The sequence below is a fragment of the Vombatus ursinus genome, unplaced genomic scaffold (assembly GCF_900497805.2).
Source record: "Vombatus ursinus unplaced genomic scaffold, bare-nosed wombat genome assembly UNPS02014814.1, whole genome shotgun sequence".
Classification (NCBI taxonomy): Eukaryota; Metazoa; Chordata; class Mammalia; order Diprotodontia; family Vombatidae; genus Vombatus; species Vombatus ursinus.
The window spans coordinates 80,239-96,854 of NW_020954592.1; the positions used below are offsets into that span (position 1 = coordinate 80,239).

The 16,616-nt window shown below is 35.8% G+C and overlaps 1 pseudogene; it reads right to left on the minus strand.

Annotated features, from left to right (window-relative positions):
• Positions 1–1,406: 1,406 nt before the first annotated feature.
• Positions 1,407–16,616, minus strand: part of LOC114022882 — a 148,432-nt pseudogene continuing 133,222 nt past the window's right edge.

Here is a 16,616-nt window from a genome sequence, read left to right on the forward strand (position 1 = left end):
ATCTTTGCAAACCCTGTGAAAAACACAGGGCTTCACACATAGTTGGTATTCAATAAATGCTTGCTGAATAGAAATGAATGTTGTTGGAGTTGGAGCCGACCAAACTATGTTAGCACACCTTCCTCAATCCATAAAAGATGTATGTTATGGAAAGTTTGTATAAAATAGATAAACAAAAAACAGGGAATATCATCACCAGTTATCACTGGGGCATTCTGCTTCCATCGGAATACTTGAAGACTATCACACAGAGATAGATAGCAGATAGATAGCAAGAAAGACAAGGAGACAGAGACAGACAGATAGATAGATAATAGATACACACACATACACCCACTCACATATATGCATATATACATAGATATTGCATGCATGTCTATTGCCTGAATCCGAACTTCACAGAACACTTCACAGAACAAATATTGTTCTGTGAAATTGGGATTCAGTCAATGGACCACATTTGAGAACCTAGAGGGCCACATGTGATCTTGAAGCCACAGATTCCCCACCCCTGCAACTCTGCTATTCAGATAGTGCCTTGAGGACAGTTCCATTAATGATCAAATAGCTATAAGACATTCAGGGACTTAGGAAAAAAATGTATTTAAGCTGTAGTATGAATTTTTAGCACACAATAGATGTGTGCTAAGATCTCATCAGCTTTGTTAGTGCTTGCGACAACGGCAGAAAAGGAAACTTGAGGTGCTAAGAATAACATAATTTTTAGACTACCTATAAATTTTAAGTTGGCTGTTAGAACCATAAATATGACTGTTATCCAAGGACCAAGAAGTGGACATGTAACTAGAAGAAACAAATCATATCAAACTTGACATGCTCCTTATAAATGAAACAAGAAGAAAGTTAAGTGGTTGCAGCTAAATGGAAAGATGACTCACCGGAGAGGCAAAGTAAGATGTTGGAGTACTTGGTTTGATCCTATGTCCTAGAAAACAAGAAATATTGTTTCACCATACAGAGGTGAAACCTAATAGTTGTTTACTTTTACTTTACAAAGATATGTGAAGTGTGTTGGGGGGACAGGACACAAGATACTTCACTAGTAAGAATGGGCATTGTGTATGTGCTATTTTTCTTAATACTAACACATTTATATGACATTTTATGGTTGATGCACTTTTAAAAAATAATCCTTTGAGTTAGGAAGAACAAATATTATTATTACCATTATATAGAGTAGGAAACAAGTTTAGAGAGATCAAATGATTTGCCAGTATCACACAATAAACACTGTCAAACCCATATCTCCTATCTCTGAGATGTTTCAATTGCCTGTAGATTAAGAAATGAATAAAATGTAAAAAGGCAGGTAAAACCAATTTTAAAAATAAAGAGGAGGTAAAGATGCTTAAAAGGAAATCATGCCATCCTGTCTGGCATTCCGTTCACCTGAGGGAGTAGATGTTGATAAATCCAGTGGCATCAGAGTGCCATCATCTATCTATCCAAGGGCTCACAGGCACCCTGCACAATCATTCTCACCAGCTCTTCATTGTATAATGACTGGAGACTCCTCAGCCCAGAATATAGAACTAGCCTTTGAATATTGACACCTGGACTTTGCCCTCAACTCCTTCCTAGGACTTGGCAATGCAGTGGTGGATGAACTCCTACTCTGGGCTGTGCCAGAAACCATTATTTAAAAATTCAGAGTCTCAGACTATTTGATTTTCACACTTTCCAATCCATGGTGGAAGCCTTAATCTCTAACTGAGCATGGTAGAAGATCATTCCTACTGGATCTCATCCATACCTATGGACTTCATTCCAATGAAGTAAGTTCTCCACAATGCCAATTCAGTTGATTCCACATTTCCCCATCATTTTATTCAGGTAACAGAAGAGCTCCAATGATATGTGGTGGGAAGTGTCATCTTTGACATTGGTTACCTGCTTGGAGGCACCTTTCTTGAACTGAACTCTAAGACATCTGGGATATTAGGAGTCTGTAGAGCTGTGAGTCTTTGTGTAAAGGCCATGAGAGGCTTGGTTCTTGGAGTTCTCCAGAATTCCAGCCTTGCAGCTGATGTGCATAAGGTTCTCATCAATGTTCCATGGATTCTAGGAGATAACAGGACTGGTATTACATGTTGTTTGGCATATTCCATCAAGTCATTATGTATTTTGAAAGTTTTAGTAGAATTCAGGCATCCTTTGGGGAACAATGACCTTAATCTGAGGTGTCAATTAAAGAGTGAGCTCCGGCCAGATCTGGACATTCCCCTTTCCTGTAGCTCTGTTGGCCACATACTTGTCCCCTCCCCAGTAGATAATTTCTACCTGTTTTCAGGAAATGCAGGGTCTGGCAAGGGAGGTGCCCAGGAGATATCATTCCTGATATAGAGCACTGGACTGGACAGCTGACCAGATGAACTAATCTGCAAATTCCATACTGATATCCTCAATGAAAACCATTTTTGGCCTCTAACTTTAATGCTTCCTTCCTGACCTTTTCAAATTCTTCCTTCTGTCCACTGTTGGCCAGATTGGCAATAACATCATAGCCCTGTTCCTTCAACTACACCAGGACATAGGATATGCCCAGGTCCCTGTCTTTTCTGACATCTTCTTAGCACTTGATGAGGCTGAAGGCATCAGACTGATTCCAAAGGCAAGGAGATTGGACTCTATAGTATTTATTCAAATATTTTTGGACTCATATAGCCATTCTGAAAACTTTATTCCTTTAGTTATTAATATTTTCCTTGTTGTTTTATCTGCCTGTATTTATTTTTTAAATGAGTTTTCTTCTTTCTGAAACTTTTGGTAACCAATATTTTTGGGGGGTTTTTTTTGGCCTTTATATTCCTCCACACTCAGTTTCTGTCTCCCTCCCTTTTGACAGTAGATCCCCCAGAGAAGTGGCAGTCAAATCTGTCTTGGCTTCCCCCTACATTGGGAATTTACTTTCACTGATCTTTGTCTCTATCTCCAAGTGATTTATGTAAAGACAGAACTGGCCTCAGTTGTATGCCAGTCTCCTTTTTATCAGCCCTGGTGGAGCTCGTACACAGGCAATCACAATACCCCCACTCCCTCTGTTCTTTCACTCTTAGACTGAGCATAGCTACAGAGCAGTGCATGTGTATTACCCCAGGGAGACCATACTTCCACTTTCCTATAACTCTACTTCCTCCTTATGGGATAGGAATAGGTAGAGTTAAGATCTGTTGCTTGTTGGCACAGAATATTAGAGTATGGGAAGGAGTGAGGGGTCTGCTGGCAGAGATTATAGCAATAGAAAGGGAATTGCTGAGTAGATCCCAGAGTACAAGCCCATGAGGGCTGGTGGGGGAAGGAATGCTGGGTGAACATATTAGGGATTAAGAATTAGACTTCTTTGCTATTAATTCATCAGGTGGTTACCTCATTAGGAATCTTGATATCTTCACCTATAGATACAGCTGTGATTATTTTATCTCATTGCATATAATTCATATTTTGAAAGGGTTTTCTAATTCATGAGAAATGTCTAGTCCTCCATCTTGTTGAATATGTAACCTGGAATGAAAAACATCCAGTCTCATAACTTAATAATGCTTGCTCATCACTTATGACCTAGTGGGTTGGAAACCAATCAGATACATCTACCAGGGATGGGGAACCTGAAGTCTCAGGTTCCCCACCCCTGGCCTAAGCAGTAGCACTTTCCTCCCTACAAAACACCTGGGCTTCCATGACAACTGACAAAAATAAGTTGACCTGATACGAAGAGGCAATCAATCTTTCATTCAATAAGGCCTACAATGTGCCAAGGTTATTGATAGGTGCTAAAGATACAAAGCCAAAAGTGAAATTCCTCATAGCAAAAAGCTTACATTCTCTCTGGAGAGGCAACATATACCTGTAGAATATGTGAATATACAAAATGAATATGAAATAATTAGAATTTGAAGGGAGTTAGTAACTGGGAGATTAGGGAAAATGTCATAAAAGCTGTGGTGTCTGAGTTTCTTTGAGGGCAACTAGGGATTTTAAGGAGCCGCTAGGGGGTATGGTAGATAGACTCATCTTTGAGTTGAAATACAGCCTCAGACACTAGTTGTGTGATCCTACGTAAGTCACTTTACTCTGTTTGCCACAGTTCCTCATTTGTAAAATGAGCTGGGGAAGGAAACGGCAAAGCACTTTGGCATTTTTGGCAATTAAGCTGCAAATGCATCAAGGGTCAGACATGACTGAAAAAAAATTACTCAACAACAAGGGATTCTAAGGGGTGGAGGTAAAAACGGAGAACATCCCAGGCATAGTAGAAATCAAATCTCTGTGCCTTTGCACTGATATGGGGAACAGAATATAGTGTGTGAGGAAGAGTAGAAAGGCTAGTTTGGTGTGAACAAAGAACGTGAAAAAGCATATGTGGCAGCTGTGTGATGCAGTGGATACAGCACCAGCCCTGAAATCAGGAGGACCTGAGTTTAAATCTGACCTCAGACCAAACACTTGACACTTACTAGCTGAGTGACCCTGGGCAAGTCACTGAACCCCAACTGCCTAAAAAAAAGAAAGAAAGAAAAGAAAGAAAGAAAGAAAAAGTATAATGCATAATAAGCCTGGAAACGTAATATTGTATATCTAGTCAGAAAGGACTTCAGAGTCATCTAATCTAATTCTCTCATTTAACAGATGGGAAAATGTTGGTTGGAGCCAGGTGGTAAAGCACTTTAAATGTCAGATGGAGAAGTTTGTATTTAATCCTAGAAGTAATAAAGAAACACTGGAGTTTACTGAGTAGAGGATTGACATGATTAAACCTTTGCCTTGAGAAAATCACTTTGGCAGCTATTTAGTCAGTTGACAGTAAGGCCATATAGATTTGTTAAGGACCAATTATGTTCCAGGCACTGGTCTAAATATTGGGGATGCAAAGTAAAGCAAAAGATCATTCTTCCTCTCAAGGAATTAACAGTCTAACTGGGGAGACAATGTGTAAAGAACTGTACGCAAATAAGCTAAATATAGGATATTACAGGAAAAACAAATAGAGGAAAGGTTAAGATGAAGGGAAAGGGGAATGGCCAATAGAAAGTGGGAAGTAGAAATGAGGAAGGAGATCATTCTATGTATGAGGGATAGCTAGTGAAAATGCCTGGAGTTGGGAAATGGAGTGTTTTGTGTGAGGAGCAGCAAGGAGGCCACTGTGTGGCAGAGAACATGGGAGAGTGTAAAATATAAAAAGACTGGAAAGGTAGGGGGAGCAGGTTATGAAAGGTTTTGAATACTAAACAGAGTATTTTACACTTGAAGCTGGAGGTGACAGAGATACTAGAGTTTATCGAACAGGGGTGAGATATGGTCAGACCTGCATTTTTGGACAATCACTGATGAATGAGTGAAGGATAGACTGGAGTTGAAAGAAAGTTGATATGGGTAGACCAACTAAGATATCATGGAAATAGCCCAGACAAAAGTTGGTGAGGATAATAAACAAGACCTGGGAGCAGCCTTTCAGTAGATTATCAAGAACTTCACCTTCTTGCTATGGCCTGAAGATCATGGTACCTGAGCCTCTCAGGAAACATTCCTGGTTTCGTCCCTCCCCTAATATTGTGGAAAGAAAATCAAGTCACAAGTCACAAATATAAGGCTTTATTGCAATCCCTCATTGCAAACCAACATAAGACAATGCAGCTGGTTCATAAGAAAGATATCTCTCTGGAACAAGTGGGTTTCTGAATATCTTCAATTTACCACAAGAACTTAGGGAATACAGAAAACACATTTTCATTCTGCAGCAGTTTGTTGTGTTTCAGAAGGGGGAAGATAGAGTCTTTATATTTAAAAGTATGTATTTGGTTTCAGAGGTTTGAAACATAGTAAACTTTCTTTTTTCACTCTGCTGTCTGTACATAAGAACTGGAATAAAGGAGGGGAAAACATAGAGGCTAGATGTGAAAGCCCACTTGAACCAAGATGGAGGTCATTTTAAATTCTAAAACGTCATTACTCATGTCAAGATGAGTAAAATACAGTTTTGCCTTCTCTGACAACACATTACTCCTTTTAAGGACCACTTTGAGGGCCTTATTTCTGGCTCCATTATGAAGAGGTTCATGGGCTGCCCTAGTTTAGAAGCATCCAATTAGGCCACAGTATAAACGAGGAGGGAGATCAGTGAGTTTCTCCAATACTCTTTCTCCTTTCTGGTGCTGTCCTTGTCTCTTACTTTCTTTGACAAACCTAGTTAAGGCACGTGACCTTGTCTTTCCAGACTTTCTTTAAACAGGTCAAATTTTCGAAGGAATGGGGGGGGGGGGGGGGAGAGAGAGAGAGAGAGAGAGAGTTCTGCTTTCAGCATTGATCGGTCAGCCTAATTCTTCTGGAAAAACCTTTTAGTTTTAGCTACAAACATTGATAGTATGAATTGGACTAATTATATCAGTTGATCACATAGATCTCCTCAGGGATGAGAACTCTGGGCTGTTGTCTACTAACAGAGAGGCCCTTTAACGTGGAATCAATTCTCTGAATATTAGAAAAGAGGTTGAAAGAGGTGCTACTGCTTGACAGGTAAACTAATGAAATTGTTGCTCTTTTCATTGTATTATATATAAATACAATGGATTGTATTCTCTCTAGGGCCCTGCTGTAAGTGTTAAACTAATTGCTACTTTGAACACTTCAGTAACAGAACTGACTGGCCTCCTGCATAATCAAAGGCAGTTGAGTTTAATACTGAAAATGATTTTTAGGTGGTGGGGATAGAAAGCAAGAAGAATGATTTTATTAGCATTAATGTCAGGTTCTCTGAGTGTATTTGGAATTATAAGAATGAAAGATACCAAAATTACTTCCTAGTATTTTGTTTTACTGTTCATATTATTTTCATCAAGATTCAAAAAAATAATGCAAGATTGGTAATATCCCTCTGGGGGCCTTCTATTGAGATGGCTGTGGGAGGGTGGAAATGGAAGAGAGCCTGCAAGGAAAGTAGTACGAAGTAATTTTCTTAGAAACAGAGCTCAAAGAATTCCCTTGATGCCTGTGAAGAAAGATAATGGGATACTTCCTGTCAACCAAAAGACTCATTTCCCATTTAGATTCAGAGTGTCCTTTTACAGCTTATTTATTTTCAGTAAAACCTTGTTAATTATAACTTTGCTAATCCAGAAATTTGATATTTCTCACAAGAAATCTGGTGTTTTTACTCACTCCTCGGTACATTTAATAGAACCGAAGCTAGCATTCTCATTTCAAAGACTTCATTAGTTTTTCAATGTATGGTACAGTACAATTGCTGCAATGCTACGAAATACCACTAAGAATAATTAAAACTAAATGATAATCATCAAAATAAATGAACTAAGCATAATTTCCTTGAACAAATACATATCAATTTGTCCATATCCTTGGAATTTTCCCAATTCTGTAATGTATGAGAACACTTTCATTTAAATGAATTAACAATGTTTTCTATTCGGTCCCTCAATTAATCCAAGTCCCTCTTGCTCACACATAATATATACCCATAGATGAGATGGGTAAAGATAATGGGGAGACAGAAAAGGCTATGCCTGCACAGTCAAAGGTGAAGAAAAATTTGGCATCCCTGATTTCTTTAATTAAATCAATACTCAAATCAAAATAATTCAAGTCCCGAAGGTGATTTTTTTTTCCCAAGAGAATTATTTGATTTGACTATATACCCCACCCCAGAAATGTCTTACCCATCACAAACCCTTTTTTCACTGTGGATTTTGCCAAAAATCTCTTCCAACCACGTTCCCTTATCTATACAAAGAAGATAATAATACTTTATCTACTTATGTATTATATAATACAATTAGTTGATGATTGGCTACATATCTTGTTATATATAAATTATTACATAAATATATGTATGCATATATTTATACATAAAGGTCATTGTTAATTACGGTAATGATGATGATGTTGCTATTATTGTTATTATCTCTTCCGCCTTTTTTAAAATGATATTTAAATACAACATGGTCTTGGAGAAAGTTTTTATCCTCCTATTAATCTTTTATATTTAATGATCTGTAAATTATTGCACAGATGAATATAATAACTACTTTTTGAAGTAATTGAATTTAAATATTGGAATATAAATTCATACTCCTATGTTAGCTGGGACAACTCCAGTATAGTAGAGGATGACTAAGATGATATATACTTTATCCTATTCACATATTGCTTTAATTTTTTCTACTAGGTCTGTATGTTTTTAAATATTTAGACTCCACATCACTTGGAAATGATATATATTTTATATAGTTTGGGTAATATTATTTTGGGTTAGTTGCAGGTGGAAGTTTAGTCTGTGATAATTTTCTTGAACCAGTATTGTTTATTTGTTAAATTTTCAAAGATATTTTGAGGTCTATTTTTATAGCATGTGGGTTTATGATTGGTTAATTTATGAAAGATAATTTCTTAATAATTTTCTAGAGATGCCACCAATAGTGTGTGAATGCCAAAATGACTATTTGTAGGTCATTCACAAGTCTACACAAACAAAATTTGGCCATCTGGACCAATCATATGCTTTAATCTCAACCAATTTATTCATTCACAGATAAATTTGGGGAAAACAAGGTTTTTTTTAAAATTCCTAGGAATTGTTTATCTGATAAACTATAAAAGACAGATTCCTGAAGGTAAGAAAAGTCTCCTAGAAAATAGTTACTTGGGCTTCTGAGAAATGTAGTCCAGCATTATGTCAACCCATTCTGAGAGGAAAAGAAAGATGAGGAAGAGGAGCAATGTGAGTGGTGGAGAATTCAAAGGCAGAGTAAAAGTATGGTTGGCAGTAGTGCCATGGTGGACTATAGCCTGTTAAAAAAAGAGAGAAAGAGCTATTCCAGAAAGCATTTGGCAACACAAAACTAAGCCTGGAGGCAGCTTGAATTATCTCCCTGTTCTAGACCTTTACCTATTCAAACCCCTAAAATGGGATATGGCTGGCATGGACTCCACCAGAAATCTGGGGAAAGGTGGTCAAGGGTTTAATTCCTCATTCCCACCCTTCTACCTTTACTTAGTAGACATTTACTGCATGATTACTCTGTCCCTTAAGTTTGTTCATAATCCCTGGTACAATGATTCATGGAACCTTAAAAATAGTATCACTTTTAATTTAAAAGTATGACCATGCATAACTTTTTTTTTAGATGTGTGTATGTCTTTACCTGAGAATGGTGAAGCTACGAGAAAAATAGCCAGTGAATTTCAGAACATTCTCCTCAAAGGCAGTTAGCCTCAGGTAAGTTCATCATCCTTTTGTTAAAGCTAATCTAGAGCCATTTTTTTTTACAGGTATTTGGAAGAGTGTGCAGGAGAGTTCAAGTAAATCACTGCTTTTTTTTTCTGTTAAAACTAATCTAATCCTGAGTAGGGAGTTAGGTAGGTGGTGCAGTAGATAGAGCATCCAGCTTGGAGTTGGGAAGATCTGCTTTGAATCTGGCTTCAGACACTTAATAGTTACATGATCCTGGGCAAGTAACTTAACCCTGTTTACTTCAATTTCCCCATCTTTAAAATGAGCTATAGAAGGAAATGACTAACCATTCCAGTATCTTTGCCAAGAAAACTCCAAATGGGGTCACAAAGGGTCAGACAGCACTGAACAATAACAAAAATTCCTGGGTAGGAGTGGAGTGGAAAGATTGACTAAGGGAAAATAATGCCTCCCAGGACTCTGTAAGAGAAAAGCTGGGAAAGACAGAATACAGATAGTTCTTACTTTACTAAGTGGACTGCTCTGCAGACCTCTATGTAAAGAGATTTTTATGCAATATGAATTTACCCCTACCCATTCACTTCAATTGGCCTATATAACAAAGGCATACACAAATCAGTACCTTTACACAAGTCACAAAATATAATAAAAAGAAGACATATTAAATACTGTACCATGATAATAAACAGAATTACAAAATGAAAAATAAAGTTAATGATTAAGTATACATAATACTGTACAGTAAATTTAACGTAAGTGTGCAGGATGTTGCCCTTTTCACACTCACTGCACCTAGCCTTTATCACTGGTGGTTGGCTGGGCAACTTTTTTTTTTTAATGAAGTTATCAAGAGATGTTTAGACAGTGGCTCTCTTTTTTCCCCGTATATATTTGACTATAGCAAGCAATATTAACCTCAATTAGTCTTTGAAATTTTAAAAATCGTGAAGTATTTGGATTCGTATTTTCAATACAAGAAGAAATTCAAATGATCTACTGCTTCTGCCAACTGTTTTGTTGTGAATCTTTTTGGTTTGAGCTTGAATTCTGAGGCTTCTCTTTCTTCTGAAATCTTTACACTTAGTGGGTGAATCCATTCTTCATTCAGAATCTGAATGTGGATTTCTTTCAGAATTCTTTACGTAAAGCAGAATTTGCATAATGTGAATTTACATAAAGTAAGAAGTGTCTGTATATTCCACAGGTGGCACCATCCAGGAGAGAGTAGTCTTTCACCTATACAAACAATCCTGCCTCTCAGTACCAAGATGTGGCTACAATGGTACTAAACCAAAGAACATTTCCATTTAACTGACCATTTAGTTAGCCAGACTTGACCTTAACAATGGCATTTGAATCTTTAAAAAAAAATTATCATGATTTGGAATATGATGTTCTGCCTACTTTTGTTTTCAACTGAAATCACAGTATTTCCTGTGACCAATCATGCAAGAATGTAGGTAGCATCAGGACTGAACTGACAAAGTTATTGTTGGTTTAGAGAGCGTTAGCTGTGGAAGTGTTTGCTATGAGTCAAAGAGCTAAGAACCAGGTGTTAAAGGCAGAGAGAAAGGAACCCCTGTGTTACCATAGGAAGGAAATAAGCATCTATTAAGTAACTACTATGTGCCAGGCATTATGCTAATGCTTTACAAACATATCATTTAAGTCTTATAAGAACTCTTCATGGAAGGTAATATTCTTATCCCCATTTAACAGAAATTCAATGACTTGCCCAGAATCACAAAGGCAGTAAGTGTCTGAGGCCAGATTTCAACTCAAGTCTCCCTGATCCCAAGCCCAGTGCTATATCCATTGTGCCATCTCGCTGGCAAAAGACAGAAAGAGGCACTTACTCTCTAGGGTCAAGTTAGGGGAGGATTAAGAGTTCTAAGAGCAGGTCATTCAAAGAAATGTGTGTGTATATAAAATTTTGCCATACTTAGAGTCACCTAGCCATTCATCAGAAAGAACATATATTGATGAAAATTATATTGTTTTTAAACTGGCATGTAGAACACACCTGAGTTAACCCACCCCTAGTACCTTATTTTCTCTACTATATTTCTGCTTATATAGAAAATGATACGAGGACCTGGAGCTGTTGGAATGGAGGTAACAGTTACTTGCTGTTAAAAGACAAGATTCAGAAAATAACTTTTAGTGGACTCCTGAAGACTCATTCTTATGCTAACTGGGTCTAGAAATATATTATTTCCTATTAAATATTAGAAATATTATTTACAGCATCATAGAATACTATATTATACATATAATGTTTATGTATATACATTTGATGTCATAGAAACCATGTGACATAATGGAATACTAAACAGATCTATATTTACATATAGATCTGTTTAGTATTTCATGTTGTTACATAGACTACCTATATGTCCATCCATCCATCTATCTATCTCTGTGTGTGTATATAAAATACACATATATAAATATGATTTATAAATACACACATATGTTTTTATATACATATATAAATGTGAGTAAATAAAATTTTGCTGTATTTAGGGTAACCTAGCCATTTATAAGATAGAAAGAATATATATAGGTGAAACTGATATTGCTTTTAATCTTTTGGTTTAAATAACTAAATTACAAAAACCATTCAAATATGGAGTTTGTATTAGAAATTCCAAAAAAGTTTTGATAATATTAAAAGGCAAGGGTTCCAGATAATGCTATCCAACAAGATGCATATAAAAAAGACTCAAATCTTAGCTACAATTTCTTTTAAATCAACAGATCAGGATAAAATTGTAATGAGCCAGGATCTACACATAGACCTAGGAATGATGCCAGCAATTAAATACTTTGTTGAGTGAAAATTAGGGTCAGCATTTTGAGATCATTTATAATACTCTCAATATTAAATTGTACCTTATCTCCTCTAAGATGGACAAATACTTCACACTATATCCCTCATCAGTAAGCATGGTATGGTAATACCTTTTGAAGAGAATTGATCTATATTTTCCCATACCTTGAATTTCATTGTCTATTACTATAACATTTCATCAAATATTAAAATTGTTAAAAGGTAAAAGAACCCAGAAATCATCTAATAAAAGTAATTGAATCCAGAAGAGTCTACCTTGTATTACTATCTTACTATTACAGATTCTGAAAGCCCTTGTTTCATTTTTGGGATTTGCCATTTCTTGCAGAGTGAGGTTAAATTTTTTTATTAGCCTTAGTGTCAAGGGGCTCTACTAGGTTACATACACACACACATGTAGATAGATGGGTAGATAGATATACTATAGATATGTATGTGTACATATGTATATGTGTATATATGCATGTCTTATATATAAAGTATATATTATTTACTTTATATATATTATATGTTATTTACTTTATATATGTATACATAAAGTATATATTATTTACTTTATATATATAAAGTATATATTATTTACTTTGTATATATATGTATATATACATATATATACATACATATATATATATATATATATATATATATATATATATATATACATGTCTCTTTTCTCATTAGAAAGCAAACTCTTTGAGGGTAGGGCCTTTTTCACTTTTGTTTTTATATCTCCAGCACTTAGCATGGTGCTGGCACATAATAAGCATTTAATAAATGTTTGTTGATGAATTAAATATGAATGTTAGGACTGAAAATGTCTTTAGATATCTAGTCCAAACAAATTGTTCTAATAATAACAATTGTTAGCATTCATATAGCACTTTAAGATTCACAAAGCATTCTATAAATATGATCTCATTTTATCCTTGTAACAACCCCTGGATCTAGGTGCTATTATTATTCCCATTTTACAGATGAAGAAACTGAGGCAAATAGAGGTTAAATGATGCTTCAGACCAGTCAACAGTCAGTCAACTAGCACTGATTAAGTACTTACTATGTGCCAAATACAGTGTTCCAGGAGTGGAATGAGACATGACAGGCCTGGGTGCCCTCTCTAAATGGAGAATCTGGGAGAAGCCATCCAATCAGGCAATAGTGGAATCAATGTGTGAATTCCAGGCCTAAAGTGAAGCTTCAGGATGTAGACCTTGTGCATGATGTCTGAGATGGGATTTGAACTCAGGTCATCCTGACTCCAAGTCCAGGGCTCTATCCATGGTGCCACCTCTCTGCCTATTTTTGCAAGAAATAAAAGACACAGGAGGAAACTGAGGTTCAGAGAAATGATATGATTTGTCTTAGGTGACAAAAGACTTCTCTACCTGTTGCATCTTATTGACTCCCACAAGTACTGTCCATCTCCATTCCAAAATGTTTGTTGTGTTTTTTTTTTTCCCCTCCTGGAATCTTCAAAAATTACCTGGTATCATTACTAGTTCCTAGAAGCAAGCAAATATCTGCTGCTAACTCTTTTATCCTTGATTGATTCTTTCATTATTAAGTAATTAAGCCTGTGGGATTTTCACCCTGGACACTTTTCACTTTTCAACTCCATTTTGCTTTTCTAGGATCCTGGTTGTTTTCTTAAGCAAAATCAAGATCAGATGCAAACACAAATGCACCTGCACGGACATCACCCCTTCTGTTTCTGCTTTGTTTTCTCAAAGGCAATCATTTCAAAGGCTGTAAGCAGGAGTTTCTGAGGCTGCTTGACTAACTAGACACCCTCAAGATAGTAAACAATGTAACTTATTAGAATGAAAATAAGCATAGAAAATTTTAATTTATTGTTTCTACTACAAGGATTTTGGAGTTTGCAGAAATCAAATGTTGACTTTTTTAAATGAGATGAACTAAACATTACCTTAGTTTTCCTGTTATAAAAATGACTCAAAAAACCAGTAGTAGGAATAAGGTCAGGAACTTCAGCAAAGAGTAATAATAATATTAATGATAATTCATATTGCTATAGCATGGTAAGGTTAGCAAAGCACTTTTTAAATATTACTCCATTTTTAATCTTTAAAACAATTCTAGGAAGTTAAATTCTATCATTATTTCCATTTTGGAAAGGAAAAAAAACTGAGACAGGTGGTTAAATGACTTGTCTAGGGTGGGAAAGCTAATTAAGTACCTGAGGCCAGATTTGAACTTGGGTCTTCCTGACACTTGGGTCCAACACTCAATCATCTGTGTTACTATTAGAATGAAGGCTATTTGCCTAGACTGGCTATATACAACAGGTCTAGAATTTTTTGTAAATGGGGATAGAGAAACTCAAAATGAGTGATTAGTAGTTAAGGTTCCCCCAAACATTTTCATTCAAAGGATTGTCATGTCGAAAATTGGCCATGACTTAGCCAATTTATTTTTTGTTCTTGACTCCATTTTTAACCTTTTGGTCTTAGTTCCTATTCTTTGCTACCTGATTGGTCAGGGGTCATTGCCATAGGTTGTTAGGTGGGACATGATAAATTATATGCTATCTCCAATGAAGCCATCCACATAAAACATTTTATTCAGCATATTTGTGCTACATTTAAGAGGGTGAGTTACAGAATTTGAGGATAGGACAATATACTGCCATGAACTTATAAAATCATAAAATTATAGGCAGCTGGGTGGTACAGTAGATAGAGCACTAGGCCTGGTGTCAAGACAATTTGGCCTCAGACACTTTCTAGCTATGTGACAATGGACAAGTTACTTCAACAAATTAAAAAAAAAGTCTGCATCAGTTTCCTCAACCATAAAATGTAGGGCAATAATAGCACTTACCTCACAGTGATGTTTTGAAGATCAATTAAATTAATATTTGTAAAGCATTTAGCACAGTGCCTGGTACATAGTAGGTACGATATTAATGCTTATGGCCCTTTTTCATAAAATTGTAGATTTTAAGCTAGAAGGGACCTTAGAAATTGTAGAATGCAATCTCTTCATTTTATAGATGAGGAAACTGAGACCCAGAGAGATTAAATTACTTGCCCATGGCCAAACAGTTAATGACATGAAAATATAACACTATGCATGTAGCAAGATTGATTTAATTACTAAAAAAAAATTTTCAATGCTTTCCAGTTAAAGGTGGTTATTGGAAAGATTCTTAAAACCTATTTAGTAAAAATAAAACTTAATATTCATATTTACATTCACTATTTACATAATAGTAGTTTGGTATTAGGTGTGTTTATCTAGCAAATGGTTGTAACTGGATTTTAGAAGTTTACTTCATTAATAAGAATTATTTGTATCATTAAAGTAATTGCAGGGCACAAGTTAAAAGCAAAGCATATCCTTTTTTGCTAACAGTCATAGTAACTATATGTGTTTGTGTGTGTGTGTTTGTGTGTGTGTGTAATTTCAGCTCTTTTTGCCATATTCATACTCCTTCCCACACTCTCGTGGATCAAAATATGAGAACACTGTGGGAAAAGCCTCTTGGTTGTATTTGCATTATTATTATGAGTGTCCACTAACAGAATATTCCAGTGCCTCATCATGACTTGGAGGTGACCATGAAGGTAGAATTTTTTAAATACAGGAGAGACAATTTCTATTAAGCTGCCAAAGTTTCAGGTTTGGGGCCTATGACTTATGTTTTAACATCCAAGGACAAGAAGCTTGGGGCATTTTTTTTCTTAGTCATGACAATTCATGAAAAAGCAACATGGCCTCATAGATAGAGCCTTTGCACTTGAGATCAGGGAAACCTGGGTTTGAGTCTAGGCCCTGACTCAGATTAATTTTATATTACACTGATCATGGTGTAATGGAAAGAAAATCAGATTGGGAGTCAGAAGACATGTTCAAATGCCAACTCAGCCATTAACTGGCTGTGTGAGCTTAGAAAAGTCATTTGAAGCAGCTAGTTGCCATAGTGAATAAAGCATGGGACTTGGAGTCAGGAAGACCTAGCTTCTACTGCTACCTCAAATGTTGTGTCACCCTGGGCATGTCACTTAACTACTCTTGACCTCAGTTTCCTCATCTGTATTATGAGAATATAATAGCACCTACCTCACAGTTACTATGAGAATCAAATTAGTTAACATATGTAAAAAAGTTTTGCGAATTTCAAATCATTGTATAAAGACTAGCTATTATTATTATTATTATTATTGTTATTATTATTATCATATGATCTACCTAGACTTCAGTTTCACTATCTGTAAAGTAAGGAAGTTACATTGGATCAGGGGTTCTTAACCTTTTTTGTGTCATGGACTCTTTTGCCAGTCTGGTGAAATCTATGGACCCCTTCCAAAGAAATATTTTTAATGTACAAATTTTTATTAATTTTAAAATTTCATTTAATTTCAAAATTTAATTATATTTACTGTATATATGTAGTAATACAAAGGAAACATTATATTGAAATACAGTTATCAAAATATTTTTAAAAAACATGTTCATGAAGGTAGGTCACTTTACCACCATGAACATGTAGAGTCATAGAATCATAGGCAACTAAGT